The sequence below is a fragment of the Prionailurus viverrinus genome, chromosome A1, assembly GCF_022837055.1.
Source record: "Prionailurus viverrinus isolate Anna chromosome A1, UM_Priviv_1.0, whole genome shotgun sequence".
Lineage (NCBI taxonomy): Eukaryota > Metazoa > Chordata > Mammalia > Carnivora > Felidae > Prionailurus > Prionailurus viverrinus.
The window spans coordinates 56,344,739-56,363,624 of NC_062561.1; the positions used below are offsets into that span (position 1 = coordinate 56,344,739).

General features: G+C 34.6%; 1 long non-coding RNA gene across 1 annotated transcript in view; it reads left to right on the forward strand.

Annotated features, from left to right (window-relative positions):
* LOC125176831 (uncharacterized) overlaps positions 1-18,886 on the forward strand; it is an 802,675-nt gene that overhangs the window by 501,460 nt on the left and 282,329 nt on the right. Inside the window, exon 4 of the long non-coding RNA XR_007156409.1 lies at positions 15,363-15,441. This is a non-coding gene — a long non-coding RNA (uncharacterized LOC125176831). The remainder of the gene's footprint in view (positions 1-15,362; positions 15,442-18,886) is intronic.

Genomic DNA, 18,886 nt, shown 5'->3' on the forward strand with positions numbered 1-18,886 from the left:
TTCTTTTCTTTTCTTTTCTTTTTTTCTTTTTTTTTTTGGATGTTGCTGTCCAGTTTTCCCAACACTATTGGTTGTAAAGACAGTCTTTTTTCCATTGGGCATTCTTTTCTGCTTTTCAAAGATTAATTGACCATATAGTTATAGGTTCTTTTCTGGATTTTCTATTCTGTTCTGTGGTTCTGTGTGTCTGTTTTTGTGCCAGTACCATACTCGTTTGATTACTGCAGGTTTGCAATATAACTTGAAGTCCAGAATTGTGATAACTCCAATTTTGCTTTTCTTTTTCAAGATTTCTTTGACTATTGGGGGTCTTTTGTGGTTACATACAAATTTTAGGATTCTTCTAGTTCTGTGAAAAATGCTGCTGGTATTTTGATAGGGGTTTCATTAAATGTGTAGATGTCTTTGGGTAGTATAGACATTTTAATAATATTTTTTCTTTTAGTCCATGAGCATGCAATATCTTTCTATTTCTTTGTGTACTCTTCAGTTTCTTTTATCAGTGTTTTATACTTTTCAGAGTACAGGTCTTTCACCCCTTTGATTAGATTTATTCCTAGGTATTGTTATTTCTGGTGCAATTATAAATGGGATAGTCTTCTTAATATCTCTTTCTGCTGCTTCGTTATTGGTTTATGGAAATGCAACAGATTTCTGTACATTGGTTTTGTATCCTGCACCTTTGCTGAATTCATTTATTAGCTCTGGCAGTTTTTTGGTGGTCTTTATGGTTTTCTATATATAGTATCATGTCATCTGCAAATAGTGAAAGTTTTATTTCTTCCTTACGGTTTGGATGCCTTTTACTTCAGACAGCATAAGCTGTCTGAATGCTCTGATTAGGACTCCAAGTACTATGTTGAATAAAAGTAGTAATAGTGGACATCCTTGTCTTCTTCCTGACCTTGTGGATAAAGCTCTATTTTTCCCCCCATTGAGGCTGATGGGTTTTTCATACAGAGCCTTTATTATGGTGACATATGTTCCCTCTAAACCTCCTCTTTGAGGGTTTTTATTGGGGGTGGGTGTGTACTTTGTCAAACACTTTTTTCTTTTATTGCACCAATTGAAATGAATGTATGGTTCTTATTCTTTCTCTTATTGATGTGATGTATCACATTGATTAATTTGAGAATATTGATTGAGAATATTGCATACTTGCAACCCAGGAATAAATCCTACTTGATTCTGGTGTATGATATTTTTAATGTATTGTGGGATTAGTTTTGCTAGTATTTTATTGAGGATTTTTGCATCTACATTCATCAGGGATATTGGCCTATAATTCTCTTTTTTTAGTGGTGTTTTCTCCTTTTTTAGTATCAGGATAATGCTGGCCTCAAGAATATATTTGGAAGTTTTCCTTCCTCTTCTATATTTTGGAGTAGTTTGAGAAAAATAGGTATTAAATCTTCTTTAAATATTGGGTAGAATTCACCTGTGACACCATCTGGTTGTGGACTTTTATTTGTTGGGAGTTTTTTGAACACTGATTCAATATCTTTGCTGGTAATCAATTTGCTCAAATTTTCTGTTTCTTTCTGTTTCAGTTTTTGGAGGTTATAAGAATTTATCCAGTTCTTCTAGGTTGTTCAGTTTGTTGGCATATAGTTGTTCATAATTTTCTCTTATAATAGTTGGTAATTCCATGGTGTTGTCATTTCTCCTCTCCCACTTGTGATTTTACTTATTTGAGTCCATTCTCTCTTTCTGTCTCTCTTTCTTATAAGTCTGACTAGAGATTTTTCAAAGAATTAGCTAGTTCCATTGCTCTGTTCTATTGATTTTTTTTAGTTACTATATTATTTATTTCTGCTTTGATCTTCATTATTTCCTTCTGCTGGTTTTACGTTTTGTTTCTTATTCACCCCCGCCCCCGTCTCCTTTAGGTGTGGGATTAAGTTGTTTGAGATTTTTCTTACTTTTTGAGGTAGGCCTCTATTGCCATATACTTCCCTCTTAGAACTGCTTTTGCTGTATCTGAAAGGTTTGGGACCATTGTGTTATCATTTTCATTTGTTTCCATATACTTTTTGATTTCTTCTTTAATTTCCTGGATGACTCATTATTGTTGAGTATTATGTTAATTAACCTCCATGTATTTGTGGTCGTTCTGGATTTTTTCGTGTGGTTGACTTATATAGTTCACAGCATTGTCAAAAAAGTTTCATGGTATGATTTCCATCTTCTTGAATTTATTGAGGTTGGTTCTGTGGGATAATATGTGACTTATTCTGGAGAATATTCTGTGTGCACCTGAAAAAAATGTGTATTATATTGTTTTAGGATGGAATTTTCTGAATATGTCTGTTAAGTCCATTTATTTCCATGTGTCATTCAAAGCCATTGTTTCCTTTGGATTCTCTATTTAGATGATCTGTTCATTGATGTAAATAAGGTGTTAAAGTCCCCTACTGATATTATATCAGTATTGATTAATTATTTTATGTTTTTTTAACTGTTTTATGTATTTGAGTGCTTCTTTGTAGGGTGCAGAAATATTTACAATTGTTGTATCTTCTTGTTGGATGTCCCCTTATCATTATGTACGTCCTTTGTTGTCTCTTGGTCCTGTCTTTGTTTTAAAGTCTATTTTGTCTGATATAAGTATTACTACTCTGCCTTTTTTTTTTTTTTGACATCTATTTGCATGATAGATGTTTCTCCATCACCTTTCAATCCGTAAGTGTTCTTAGGTCTAAAATGAATAGCACATAGATGGGTCTTATTTTGTTATGCATTCTGTCACCCCGTGTCTTTTCACTGGAATGTTTAGTCTATTTACATTCAAAGTAACAATTGATAGATATGTACTGTGTCATTATATTATTTGTTTTGTGGTTATTTCTAAAGATTTTCTCTCATCCTTTCTGGTCTGTTACTTTTACATGTTCCCCTTATTTTCTTTAATGATATATTTGGATTTCTTCCTCTTTATTCTGTGAACATTTATTAGTTGTTTTTGATATATGGCTACACCATTAGGTTTGTGTGTAACCTCTTCTGTATATAACAATCTGTATTGTTAATTGTTGTTTAAGCTTAAATCCATTTTTTCTCCTCTGCTTCCCAAGTTTTAGGTATATGTTATTATATCTTATATCCTTTGTGAGTTCCTTGACTAATTATTTACCTAAATATTCATTTCTACTGCTTTGTGTCTTTTGTACTATCACTTTTGGTTTCTCCATTCTAGTCAAAAAGCCCCTTTTAATATTCCTTATAGAGCTGGTTTATTGGTCATGAACTTCTTTAGTTGTTGTTTGTCTGGGAAACTCTCTCTCCTGTCCTGAATGATAGCTTTACTTGATAAAGTATTCTTGGCTGGAGATTTTCCCTATCCATCACGTTGAATATATCATCCCAATTTAATTAAAATATGTCTTGGTGTGGGTCTGCTTTTATTGATTTTGATGGGAGTTCTCTATGCCTCCTTGCTCTGGATATCTGTTTTCTTCCCCAGATTGGGAGGTTTTCAGCAATTATTTCTTAAAATAAATTTTCTGCCCCTTTTACTCTCTGTTACTCTTCTGGGACTCTGATAATACAAATATTGTTATATTTGATGGAGTCACTGAGTTACCTAAGTCTATTCTTGTTTTGCATAATTAGTTTTCTGACTTTTGTTCAGCTTGATTACTTTCTATTACTCTTCTAGGTCACTAATTTATTCCTCTGCATCCTCCGTCCTGCTGTTCATTCTATCCAGCATTTTTTTTTTCATTTTATCTCTTGTATGTTATTCCTTATCTCTGTCTTCATAGTCTCACCCACGTCTCCCACTCTTCTCTTCAGTCCATTGAGTATATTTATGATCATTGCTTAAACGATCTATCAGGCATATTACTTATATCTGTTTTACTTGGATCCCTGGCTGTGGTCTTATCCTATTCCTTCATTTGGCGTAAATTTCTCTGTCTCTTCATTTTGTCTTCCTCTGTCTGTTTCTCTGTGTTAAGAAAGTCAGCTATGTCTTCTGCTCTTGCAAGTAGTGACTTTATGAAGAAGAGATCCTGTAGTGCTCTGCGGTGTAGTATTCCCTATGCACCAGAATCTGGCACTTCCGGACAGTATCCTATGTGTTTTGCTGCCACACTGCTGTTGTGTGAGCCCCATTTCCTTTCACTGCAGTCATCCTCACTGACTCTCTGCATATTGTTGGTTGTGCTTGCTCTTTGTGGCATTAGTGGGATCCAGGCAGGCCAGTTCTGAGAGGGTGTGCCAGGGGAGAGCAGGGCATCAGTGTCAGCAAAATTTGCACTGGGCCACTAGTCTTATGCCTGATCTCCCAAAGCACTGCAATGGCTGCGCACTGGGGCAGCCAGGGGTGTGGGGCTGAGTGTGGCATGAAGCGGGGCCCAGCAACTGTGGTTTGGAGCTGCCTGAGAGATGGGTGCTGCATAGCAGTTGGACACTGCATGGTAGCTAGACACAGTGTGAGGTGGCAGCTGTGCACCTGGCGTCTCAGTGTGACCTGCATGAGTATTTAACAGAATTTTCCTGAACTCAGGGCCAAGGCTAGCAGGCTTGGAGTTGAGAGTCTTCAGGAGAACTTTGTGGGCATGACTGCTAGCAGATTAGGTAGCCAGTATCTATGCAGGGCTCTCCAGCAGATCGCTCTGTATTTTTGCCGGGGGAGGGGGGACAAGGAAAATGGCATCTGCCAGCTCCCTCATTTTTGGAGAAGCCCCCAACACACTTCAAAATCAGTATGAACAGATCTTTCTCCTGCTTGCCCCTGGCATTGTGTAAACTGCCATTTTTATTTTGCCTGTCCATGTAGGCTGCTATCTCTTTAAGGGCAGTGACCCAGCTATCACTGACCCTCCAGGCTGGCCCAGTGCTTAGTCAGCTGACTTTTAAAGTTCCAGGCTCCAAGTCTTGCTGGTTTTACAAACTCATAGAATTCAGACCCACTGATTTTTAAAGCCAAACATTTTGGGGATTAGTCTTCCCTATATGAGCCCCTTGATGCAAGGGCCCATTTCTCTGCCCTCTCAAACATGTTATCTCCCTCCTCGTGTGGGCAGCCTCCCTCTGACTTTCTAAACTTCTTCACCCTTCAAATGCAGCTTCTTCTCTATATCTAGTTGTGGAGTTTGTTCTGCCAGTCTTTGGATTGCTCTCCAGTTTATTGACTTGGATGTGGATGATATCTAGTTGTAAACATGGGACAGAGTGACCCAGAGTCCTCCCACTCTGTCATCTTTCCAAATTCCTTTATCATGTCTTTCCAAAATGTATGTTATTTTTTTCTAGAAATACTGTTATTTATATTGATATTTTGTAAATAAAATAACAAGTACAACTGGATTAAATAAATTTGGAATAAAACATCAATGATTCTTGATAGGTACATAAATATATATAGAAGTATATATAAATATGCTAGATATTTACCTATTAATCATGAGTATTTAGCAGGTTTTAAATGGGTTAGAATATACATAGTTAACCTACTGGTTCTTTGCAGTTTAAACAGAATGAAAGGAACACTTACTTTAGTAAGTAACATATTGAGCAGCTATAATTTTGCAGAACTTACTGGAGACAGAAAAACTCTTTGCATTACTACAATACAGCAAATACATAAGTATATGAATATGCATATGCAGCATGCAGCAAATACTGTTTATCTGCGGAGATAAGACAAAGATCTCAAGTAGGAGTGAAGCCTTCTTTAAAAAACATAAACCAAAAAACACTGAAGGGTCAAAATAATTTCTTATCTACACTTTGTAGATGTTTCATGATAATTTAGTAGTTATATTCACACAAAGTAATTAAATATTATCAAAATATCTTTTGTGATAAAATGAATTTCTGTCTAAACTTGCAAAATTTAAATACATTGATGCTTACATGATTAAATATATTAAAAAAGTAAAATTTACACATTTAATTCAAAGTTCAAGGTAGTATTTGATACATTCTTTGAAATGGTAAGGGAATAATTTAATAATGTGGCCTCTCTCCTTATCATAATCACAGTTGTATGTGCACTCTCTATTTAATTCTGAAAGGCTAAACTGAAATCATTTGTAAATTAATTCTGATAAAATTAGACCCTGTGAGCCAAAGATTTTCTCTGATAATAGAATAAAGTACATTTGGAGGAACTGAATTCTTCCTAAGTTTATTTTAGCACTTTGAACAATCTAGAATTCCACAGTATGGGAGAGCAGGATCCTGGGACAAAATCTATTGAAATAAACAGCTAAATCTCCTGAGTTCATGAATGAAGCCTGCTGTTAAGACAGGAAAGCCTTTTGGTTGGTCAAATGTACATTATTTTGTTTTTGTTTTTTGTTTTTTAGATATGCGGAGATTGGGGAATAACATGAAATATATCACATCAAAAATCTTGACTTTTTCCTTTCTTTTATGTATTTATTTATTTGTCTGTTTATTTATTTCCTTCCTTTCTTCTTACTAACCTATCTTCAAGGTTTTAAAAGTGATCCTTACATTGTTTATAGAAGATAAGCTGTATTACTTTGAACAGCATGGGACCCTCAACTAAATTACTCAGGCATGGCATAATCCAGAGTATTAAGATCAAATAATCAGTTAATATTTAATAAGCTTGCCCAATTTATACTGTATGATTAAGAACCATAATAATTCAAATAATAAAAAAGACACCAGTGTCTAGGAAACTTAGACACATTTCTCTGGAAAGGGATATTCCAGATAAAATGATTAAATATTCACTAATCCTGCCCAGCTTTTTACTCATAATTAAAACCTAACTTATGGTTTGAATTAGTAAAATTGCAGTAATGCAGGGAATACATAATAAAACAAGTGAAAACTTACAGAAGAGTTGAATTTTCAATGAAGAAAATTCCACTTTATGAGTTGTAAATTTTACTTTTTTTACTAAGTAACGTATCTATAAATGCATGCTATAAACCATTTTAAAAAGTTAGACAAGGGGCGCCTGGGTGGCGCAGTCGGTTAAGCGTCCGACTTCAGCCAGGTCACGATCTCGCGGTCCGTGGGTTCGAGCCCCGCATCGGGCTCTGGGCTGATGGCTCGGAGCCTGGAGCCTGTTTCCGATTCTGTGTCTCCCTCTCTCTCTGCCCCTCCCCCGTTCATGCTCTGTCTCTCTCTGTCCCAAAAAAAAAAAAAAAAAAAAAAAAAAAAAAAAAAAAAAAAATTATTGCTGGATTAAGCTTGCTAGGATGGATAGAAAACAGCCCACAGCTAAAAGAGAGAAAGAGGGAGGAAAAAATAAAAAAGAGGAGGAGGGGTGGGAACTGGGAGGGAGACTGAGAGAGAGGGAGAGAGAAAAAATTCCCTATACTGATCCTTGTTAAACTTAACTCTCTTCTCACCTTTAAAATATAACATTCTCTGTGGTAATAACTATATTTAAGTTACCCTCTCTCCTAATTATCTGATCTCTCTCTCTCTCCTGGACTTTTTCCATACAAATACAGACTTATCAACTATCTTTCACCTGAAACAACTCTCTCCCATATCCATTCTAGCCTTTATCTGTGTATTGCTAAATTTCTTCCTCCAAATTTACTCATCCTCTACTTCTAGTTCTGTCAGTAACTGTCACCGTAGCCGGTTATTAAACCTGGTGAATACTGCCATGATGATTCCCTCACTCATCTGTACATCCAAACTAGTATCATCTTGCACATTCTTCTTCCTCTTTCTCCAAGGCCATCAACCTTCTCTTTCCTGTACCACTCATGTAGCTTTCCATTTGGCCTGTCTATCTTGTTCTCATTCCATTCTCCTTTTTTGTTGTTGTTCTGTTTTGTTTTTCAAAATGTATAACTGTTGCAACTCTCCTGAATATAATAAAAGGCATGGAAATACTCTAAACCTGGATTAAATTAACTACTATCTGAGTAAGTTTGCTGTGCTTACTGAAGGAACTTCTGGTTTCTTGGATTTTTCTCCTCCTTTGCTTCAGACAATCATGATGAAATACGTATATTTGAGCTTTCATGATTCAGTGGTAGAAAGAGGTAGAAGAGAAGAACGGAATGAAAATGGTGTAAGGCTGGAAGGGCAAATTTAAGGAAAGCTGAAGAAAGCAGTGCAATATCTGCCTATAATGAAGAGGGAAGTGAAGGAAAGTGTGCTCCTCGTATGGTTTCTAAGACGCACAGATTAACAAGTAGAATTTGTTTCAATTTAATTTAAAAAAAATTTAATGTTTATTTATTTGAGATGGAGAGAGACAGAGAAGGAGAGAGAGTGAGTGAGGGAGGGACAGAAAGAAAGAGGACGAAAGAGAATGCCAAACAGGCTTCGTACTGTCAGCACAGAGCCCTACACGGGGCTTGATCCCACGATCCTGAGATGGTGAACTGAGCTGAAATTAAAAGTCCTATGCTTAACTGACTGAGCCACCCAGGTGCCCCTCAATTTACTTTTAATTATTGCATGACTCCCTTAGCTGTAAATTTGTTATGAATTATATATATTATTCAAATAACATGTCAGCTTTTAGGAGACTAAATGCAACATATATTATGCCGAGGTTGTCTGAAATTTTACATTTTCACTGAATAATTTGAAAACCATATTTAATACCTTTATTTATTATTTGATGTTGATCCTGTTGAGAGTCATTAAAGTGTACAAACCTATGAAAAGGCTATAACTCAATTATTATCTTGGAGAACATTGCCTTCTGTATTCTAAGTTAACAGTAAAGCTGGAACAAAATAATATATTTCTTATTTTCCTTATCTTTTCTCCTTATTTCTTTTGTATACACTGTGGTAAGTCAGTTTTTTCCAGAAGAATCTTGTTTCTAGTAGATATAAATTAACGATTTCACAGTGCTTCCTTTTCAAATAAACAACTTTTGCATATGTATTTTGAAATGGATTTCTCAATATTAATGTGGATTTTGAATATATGATGCAATATAGTCAGCAATAACAAACTTATTATTCCCGGGTTTTTTGGGTTGAACTTTAAAAAAAAAAAACAAAAACACAGGGGCACCTGGGTGGCCCAGTCAGTTAAGCATCCAGTTATTGACTTTAGCTTATGTTTTTCCTCATGGTCATGGGATCAAGCCCCACATGGAGCTTGGCACTGATAGTGGGGCCTTCTTGGGATTCTCTCTCTCTCCCCCTACCCCTCTCCTGCTCATGCTCTCTCTCCCTCTCTAAAATACAAAATAAAAAATAAAATTCAAACCAAAAAAACCCCCAACTTTTTTTTAGATAAAATATATTTTTTAAATTTTTTATAATTTACATCCAAGTTAGCACATGGTGCAACAATGATTTTAGGAGTAGATTCCTTAAGCCCCTCATCCAGTTAGCCCATCCTCCCCAAGCACAACCCCTCCAGCAACCCTCTGTTTGTTCTTTATATTTAAGCATCTCTTATCTTTTGTCTCCCTCCCCGTTTTTATATATCACTTTTGCTTCCCTTCCCTCGTATTCATCTGTTTTGTATATTAAAGTCCTCAGATGAGTGAAGTCATATGATTTTTGTCTTTCTGTGACTGACTAATTTTGCTTACCATAATACCCTCTAGTTCCATCCACGTAGTTGCAAATAGCAAGATTTCATTCTTTTTGATTGCCGAGTAATACTCCATCGTATTTCTTTATCCATTCATCTTTTTTATCCATTCACCCATCGATGGACATTTGGGCTCTTTCCATACTTTGGCTATTGTTGATAGTGTTGCTATAACCATTAGGGTGCATGTGTCCCTTCAAAAATGCATACCTGTATCCCTTGAATAAATACCTAGTAGTGAAATTGCTGGGTCATAGGATAGTTCTATTTTTAATATTTTGAGGAACCTCCATACTGTTTTCCAGAGTGGCTGCACCAGCTTGCATTCCCACCAACAATGCAAAAGAGATCCTCTTTCTCTGCATCCTCGCCAACATCTGTCATTGCCTGAGTTGTGAATGTAAGCCATTCTGACAAGTGTAAGGTGGTATCTCATTGTGGTTTTGATTTGTATTTCCCTGATGATGAGTGATGTTGAGCATTTTTCATGTGTCGGTTGACCATCTGGATGTCTTCTTTGGAGAAGTGTCTATTCATGACTTTTGCCCATTTCATCACTGGATTATTTGTTTTTGGCTGTTGAGCTTGATAAATTCTCTATAGATTTTGGATACTAATCCTTTCTGGTATGTCGTTTGCAAATATCTTCTCCCATTCTGTTGGTTGGCTTTTAGTTTTGCTGATTGTTTCCTTCACTGTGCAGAAGCTTTTTATCTTGATGAGGTCCCAATAGTTCGTTTTTGCTTTGGATTCCCTGGACTCCAGAGATGTGTTGAGTAAGAAGTTGATTTGGCCGAGGTCAAAGTGATTTTTGCCTGCTTTCTCCTCGAGGATTTTGATGGCTTCCTGTCTTACGTTTAGGACTTTCATCCATTTTGAGTTTATTTTTGTGTATGGTGTAGGAAAGTGGTCCAGGTTCATTTTTCTGCATGGTACTGTCCAGTTTTCCCAGCACCACTTGCTGAAGAGACTGTCTTTTTTCCATTAGATATTCCTTCCTGCTTTGTTAAAAACTAGTTGGCCATACATTTGTGGGTCCATTTCTGGGTTCTCTATTCTGTTCCATTGATCTGAGTGTCTGTTCTTGTGTCAGTGCCACACTGTCTTAATGATTACAGCTTTGTAGTATAGCTTGAAGTCTGGGATTGTGATGCCTCCTGCTTTGTTTTTCTTTTTCAAGATTTCTTTGACTATTCAGGATCCTTTCTGGTTCCATACAAATTTTAGGATTATTTTTCTAGCTCTGTGAAGAATGCTGGTGTTATTTTGATAGGGATTGCATTGAATATGTAGATTGCTTTGGTAATTGATATTTTATCAATATTTGTTCTTCCTATCCAGGAGCATGGAATATTTTTCCATTTCTTTGTGTCCTCTTCAAATTCTTTCATAAGCTTTCTCTACTTTTCAATGTATAGATTTTTCACCCCTTTGGTTAGATTTATTCCTAGATATTTTATGGGTTTTGGTGCAATTTTAAATGGGATTGATTCCTTGCTTTCTCTTTCTGTTGCTTCATTATTGGTATATAGGAATGCAACTGATATCTGTGCATTGGTTTTTATATCCTGTGACTTTGCTGAATTCATGGATCAGTTCTAACAGTTTTTTTTGTAGAATCTTTTGGGTTTTCCATATAGAGTATCATGTCATCTGTGAGGAGTGAAAGTTTTACCTCCTCCTGGCCAATTTGGATGCCTTTTTTTTCTTTGTGTTTTCTGATTGCTGAGGCTAAGACTTCTAATACTATGTTGAATAACAGCGGTGAAAGTGGACATCCCTGTCTTGTTCCTGACCTTAGGTGGAAAGCTCTCAGTTTTTCCCCATTGAGGATATTAGCATTGGGTCATTCATATATGGCTTTTATGATCTTGAGGTATGATCCTTCTATCCCTACTTTCTTGAGGGTTTTTAATCAAGAAAGGATGCTGTATTTTGTCAAATGCTTCCTCTGCATCTATTGAGAGGATCATATGGTTCTTGTCCTATCTTTTATTGATGTGATGTATCACATTAATTGTTTTGTGGATATTGAGCCAGCCCTGCATCCCAGGTATAAATCCCATTTGGTCCTGGTGAATAGTTTTTTTAATGTATTATTGGATCCAGTTAGCTAATATCTTGTTGAGGATTTTGGCATCCATGTTCATCAGGGAAATTGGTCTATAATTCTCCTTTTTAGTGGGGTCTCTGTCTGGTTTTGGAATCAAGGTAATGCTGGCTTCATAGAAAGAGTTTGGAAGTTTTCCTTCCATTTCTAATTTTTGGAACAGTTTCAAGAGAATAGGTGTATTTAAAGAAGGTGTACTCTTCTTAAAATATTTGGTAGAATTCCCCTGGAAAGCCATCTGGCCCTAGACTCTTGTTTTTTTGGGAGATTTCTTTCCTGGTTATGGGTCTGTTCAAATTTTCTGTTTCTTTTTGTTTCAGTTTTGGTAGTTTATATGTTTCTAGGAATTCGTCTATTTTTTCCAGATTGCCCATTTACTGGTGTATAATTGCTCATAATATTCTCCTATTAATTGTTTGTATTTCTGCTCTGTTGGTTGTGATCTCCCTCTTTCATTTTTGATTTTATTTATTTGGGTCCTTTCCTTTTTCTTTTCGATCAAAGCGGCTAGGTGTTTATCAATTTTGTTAATTCTTTCAAGGAACCAATTTCTGGTTTCATTGACCTGTTCTACTGGTTTTTTTTTTGGTTTTGATAGCATTGATTTCTGCTCTCATCTTTATTATTTCCTGTCTTCTGCTGGTTTTGGGTTTTATTTGCTGGTTTTCTTTTTTTCCAGCTCTTTAAGGTGTAAAGTTAGGTTGTATATCTGTGACCTCTCTTTCTTCTTTAGGAAGGCCTGGATTGTATATACTTCCCTCTTCTTACCACCTTTGCTATGTTCCAGAGGTTTTGGGCTGTGGTGTTATTATTTTCATGGCTTCTATGTACTTTTTAATTTACTCTTTAATTACTTAGCCCATTCATTTTTTAGTAGGGTGGTCATTTGTCTCCAAGTATTTGTTATCTTTCCAAAATTTTTATTGGTTGATTTAGAGTTTCATAGTGTTGTGGTCTAACAATATGCATGGTATGATCTTGATCTTTTCATACTTGTTAAGGGCTGATTTGTCTCCCAGTATGTGATCTATTCCGGGGAATGTTCCATGTGCAGTGAAGAAGAATGTGTATTCCCCTACTGTAGGATGAAACGTTCTGATATATCGGTTAAGTCCATCTGGTCCAGTGTGTTATTCAAAGCCATTGTTTCCTTGTTGATTTTTTGCTTAGATCATCTGTCCATTGTTGTAAGTGGGGCATTGAAGACTCCTACTGTTATGGTATTATTATCAATGAGTATTTTTATGTGTGTAATTGATTTATATATTTGGGTGCTTCACTTTTGGAGCATAAATGTTTATAATTGTTAGATCTTCTTGGTGGATAGGCCCCTTAATTTATGATATAATGCCCTTCTTCATCTCTTGTTACAGTCTTTATTTTAAAGTCTAGATTGTCTGATATAAGTTATGGAAATTGTCAAATGACTAAATTAGTTACTATTAAGTTTTAGAAAACCAGTCAATTATTTTTTTTCAGAAAATAATTGCTCCTTGGGTACCTGGGTGGCTCAGTCAGTTGTGCATCTGACTACAGCTCAGGTCATATCATGGTCCATGAGTTCAAGCCCAGAATTAGACTCTGTGATGACAGCTTAGCAGCTGGAGCCTGATTCAGATTCTGTCTGTCTGTCTATCTGTCTCTCTCTGTCCCTCCCCTGCTCACGTTCTCTCTCTCAAAAATGAATAAACATTACAAAATTTTTATAAAAAAAAGAAAGAAAATAATTGCCCCTAAATGCAATACAAAGGATTTACTTACTAAGTCTTTATAAAATAATCACTGAAAGCCATTTTACAAATGAGATTTAAAACAGAAAGAGGTTGGTTACATATATAACTTCTTTTATCATTACAATATACTTCTATTAAAATTGCCAAATATAACTACTAATGATATTATAATGCCTTATAATCAATCAACTATGTAAATTTCATCTTATCTTCTTGAAATTGTTACTATTATTGACAAAATTTTACACAAAAACAGAAAACAATGAAGTATCCAGAAGTTAAAATATTTCACACTTCTTGGCCTGTGAGTGACAATGTCATGGCTAGAATGCAGGCCTTTCCATTTCTACATTGTTGTGTTCACGTGTAGAATTTACTCCATTTAAGCAAAATATTTTATTGTCTGTATTATCTTTCTTATGGGTTTGAATAATTTTCTGTCAGTTACCTTTAACAAAATGACAGAAGTTTGAGCCGACAGTATTGCATTGAATATTAGTATTTCCATAAATACAAGAAATTCAGTTGGTTTCAGATTTTTATATAAAATCATGTGGGTACTGTCAAGCTACTTTTAGGCGTCAAGATAAATAAATGTTGGCTAAACTCTATGCAAAATTGATAGGGTAATTTATTTTCTTTTTAATTTTTTTTAATGTTTATTTACTTTTGAGACAGAGGGAGACAGAGCATGAATGGGGGAGGGTCAGAGAGAGAGGGAGACACAGAATCTGAAGCAGGCTCCAGGCTCTGAGCAGTCAGCACAGAGCCTGACATGGGGCTCGAGCCCACGGACCGTGAGATCATGACCTGAGCCGAAGTCGGATGCTTAACCGACTGAGCCACCCAGGCGCCCGATAGAGTAATTTCATTAAACATATAGGATCCTAAATGCTGTCTCAAACATTTTGAAATTTTTTGTTTCTCCAATGCAGGTTAACATTCTGTCTTATGGATACAAAGTGTGTGTCTTCTAGTCATTGACAATAATTGCAAAGAAACCAAGTAGCCCATGCAATTTATATCATGCATATATTTTATATCATAAATTATTCAAATAGATTTCTTTTGATTTGGATTATATTGTTTACAGAGTATGGAATGACATTAATTATATTCAATATCAATTGCTAATACATTTCAGATCTAGCAGTTATTTCTTTCAGATAGAAATTCAAGACGTATTTTTGCTGAACTTCTAAATATGCTGCCATTACACCTCATTTTTTAAATTTGCAAATTACTTCAGAAACTTCATAACTGACGTCTTAGAACAAGGAGAATAAAAGGAAAAATAATAAGTGTGTTTTATCTTCTTTCCTTCCCTCCTTTTCCTATATATGTTGCCCTATGTTATTTCAGAAACAAAATGAAGCATATCTTTAAAATGTTTAAACAATAAAATTAGATAAGAAAGCTATAAATTGAATAAAGAATGAACAATAGTGTAATAAAATCCTTAGTAGTATTAATAAGATTGACAAACACTTCCTTTCCAGTATCTTTTTATATTTAAGCAAAAATTTGATTTCATATTTTTATTACCCTACATAGTGATATACATGGATATTTGATTCACAATATTTATAAAATAATAATAAATTAGGTATGAGTGGTAAAAATATAACTATTTTTGTTATTGTGTACTGAGATAAATCTCTCAAGTTTGTCTCTCCCTCTCTTGCCCATGATTTTTATAATTCTTGAGTTCTCTCTCTCTCTCTCTCTCTCACATGCACTCACACACACATGCACACAAATCTTCAAAATATGAATGAAAGGTAAATGTTAAAAAAACATGGTGAATGACTAAGAAAAAAGAAAAGTAAATATGATTAGTTAGAGAAAGAAAAAAGGCAGAGTGAGGATCATATACTTTTTTTAAAATCAGAGGAGAAAGAATGCCACATTTTCTGAGATATTCATTTTACCATGATGGCATTCAAAAAATGAATTTGAATTGTCAGAGTTACAACAAAATGTTTTCTTTTTTTTTTTCTAAGCAGAAAATGGAATGCAAAAAGATTCCTGATAACAGTGGATGAAGATGAAAAGGCTGATGTGGTTGCTACAGGAAGAGAGAAGGTAAGAGAGTAAGCATATGATACTGAGAAATCATGAGGGATAATTTTATGGTAGGCCTGTGTATCATGTAAGGATTTCCATCTGAACAGTATTTGCAGGTTATACACATGGGAAATACAGTTTCATTCAGCTGGACTGTGGAGAAATGGCTGACAGGGAAATAACGGGTGCTTCAGCAGATGGGTAGTCTAACCTTGCAATAAATTGACTAGAATTGGACCTTCATTCTATCTATTTCGTGGCAGATATTTATGGCACATATGATGAACGTAAGATTCTTTGCTCGTTCATCATAATGGGTTTACACATTTTAGCTTTCATATCATTATTTTTGCCGTAAGACTATAATAATACATTATAATTATGTATTTTAACTGATAATAAATTCATAAGTCATTTTCCTACTTACAAAATGCAAACATATTGTAGAAATAACTACCATATTGAATGGTCAGACTTAGAAAATCGCAACAGTAATAAGAAACTAAGTAGGACTTTGTCATTTGGGGTGCAGTGGAATATGAGTAGTAAAAAGTAGTAAACAACCCCATAGCAACTCTACTAATGTGGAATACTCATATAGGCATTCTAATAATAGGGTAAATAATATATCTTCTACCATTTTCTATGGAAAAAAATAGCCCTCTCAATAATGTTATCTGATATCGTATTGACAGTGGATGTATTTATTTTTAAATCAAATAAATTGAAGCATAACCCATCTCATTTCTATATAAAAATTACTTTACAAGACATTTTTCTGAGAACAGATATTGATGGTGATAATGAAGAGAAAAGTATTCGAGGGACCGCTCAGAGGAATAAAAATGTAGAATTTAAAAATTAAAAAGGAATGAACTGGGGTTATTATATTTTAAAAATAAAAATAAAAATTGTAATTACAAAATATCTTCCTGCACCTCAGAATGTAGGGCATAATTAAGTAGACATTGTTTATTAGTACCACAGGATTGAAAGTTGGATTTTTTCCCCCACGGTCTTAATTTTCATTACCTCTATTTCTAAGGTGTTTTTTGTAGCACACTTTTGACTTAGTATGTTTATTTTAGAGTGAAGAGGAAATCTGGGTTTGTATAAGTTTATTTCTCCCTCATACCACAGTGAAAAGTTTGGTTGGTTCTCTCAGGCTTTCTCAAGGAACTGAGTTCCTCCTGTTATGTGACTTTGCTTCCGTTTCATAGACTGGAAGAGAGCCAGAACACAGAGTAGGCACACAGGCTCTAACTACCCAGGCCTGTAAGTGACTTAAGTCCCTCTGTTTTTATTCTTTTGGCCAATCTCAATTATATTGATTTTCTAAACTACATGAGAGGCTGGAGAATAATTATTTTTATTAGCTTAGGAAGAGGCAATGAAAGTTTAACATTTAGCAATGCTTCCTTCACTCATTGTTAAACAATGTGTTGTATATATGCCCCCACCCATATAGTATGATAAATGTGCATATTATTGAAATACAAGTGAAGTTAACATTGTAAAGAACTCCAGTGTAAAGCAATCTTATATCTTCATCCTCACAGCCTGTCCTGAGATACCTTCTGCTATCTTCTCTTTCTGGACCATTAGTGTGTGTGATGATAATCAGAACCTACTTAACATTCCTTAGGTCTAAATTTGTTAGACTTCTTGAATCTTTGCCTTTCATCTAGAACACAAAGCTTAAAGGGTAAATCTTGAGAAAGAAGTAGATCCTATGTATCAGGTAGACAGTGGGGAAAAAGACATTCAAAAGTAGTGGAATCAGAGATTATTCTCATGTTATTAAGTACAAAAGGGCAGAAAAGCAACACAAGGTAGTCAAAATTTCCAGATATGGAAAAGATGCCTAATTTTGAAGTAACTTTACTTTGGACTCCTGATAGCTAAGTGAAGTGTCTAAATCATCTTTCAACTTGAGAGATCAGTGGGACGTTGGCAGTATGTTTTAACCCTTATTTTAAAAAGTACTTTTATATTTCTTTTGTCTGGATATCATGCATGTTTTTCCTTTCTAAATTAACACTTTCACAGCAGCATTCTATCTGAACTGTTATTAAATGTTAAGAGGATAAGCACATCCATTCTGAAATATGTGTAACTGTAAGAACAAAATCTATGATGATTGCATTTTATATTTGTGAAGAAGTAGATACTCAGAGTAGTCCCACTTTCTGGTTTGGGTCAAAGCTTAGAAGGTTGAGTTTCATCACAGTTAAATACATACCAGAGGTCATGAAAATAAATAGTAAAGATGGTCTTAGAGCATATTTCTTCACAGTCTAAGCCCAACAATTTTTCTTCAATATCATTATGTTGCTATATACATATATTTTTATGTGAAAGCTTTTAAAATTGCATTTCGTTTTACTAATGAACACACATATTGTATGTTTGTGCATTCAGTCTGTTAATTTCTACTAATATGTAAGTCTCAATGTTTCCGAAATAAACAGGAAACTCATGATAACTGGGATGGTGTCATTTCTAGGGCAACATAAACTTCTATGGTTCATTGCTAATACTTAGCATAAGTGAGAATTCCTTTCTTAAGTATTTTATAAACAATCATAAATGTAGGTGGTCTGGAAATTAGCAATAGCATCTTAATGTTAGGTATAAACAAAGGTATAAACTTACTAGCCAGCCTTAATTAATATCCTTAAATATTTACATCAAATGCATGGAGTGTATATGTTTAAGCATGAAAGAGTAAGAAAAGTGAAAGAAGAGAAAGATTAACAGAAGAATAATTAAAAGTATTATGACAAATGAGTAAAAATTATACATATATACACACACATATACATGATTTTTGCTATTTATGACTCCTTTAGTTTCAAGACTATTTTTGTAATATTTTATCAGGCATTTCTGAAGGATTTACATTTTTACATTTAGAATTGGAATGAAATTTCTGATACATGAATTTCAATAAATTTTGAATATTTCCAAACACAAAGTTTTATTTTAACTCTTGAGATTTCCTGAAATATGTGTTTTCAGGGATGTTGAAGAGGAAAACAGCAATAGGATCATGTTTTCCTTTAAATATGACAATAAGACCTAGAATTAAAACTATGCTTGTTGTAAATATGAATCAATATTCTATATTTAGACATTCCCTTTTCACTTTACAGGACAATCCCTTAGAAAGAATTATCTGTAGAATTCAGTGAATCTGTCACCCAATCTAATGTAATCTTTTTATGAACATTTCAAATTATAACCATCTGTCTTACAGCTTTTTCAATAGGTAATCTTTTTCATTTATAACTACAGTCAAGACATAATTTGGGGGCAAAAAATGAATTAAAATGTGCATCTGCCCCCACTCCCCTTTCTATATTTTATGCAAACTTTCTTATATTTTAATTTCAAGTTAACCGCTTTTTCACCTTTTGTGTCTTCCCTGGATTTCCCTCTGTTCTTGGTTATACTAGGGTTG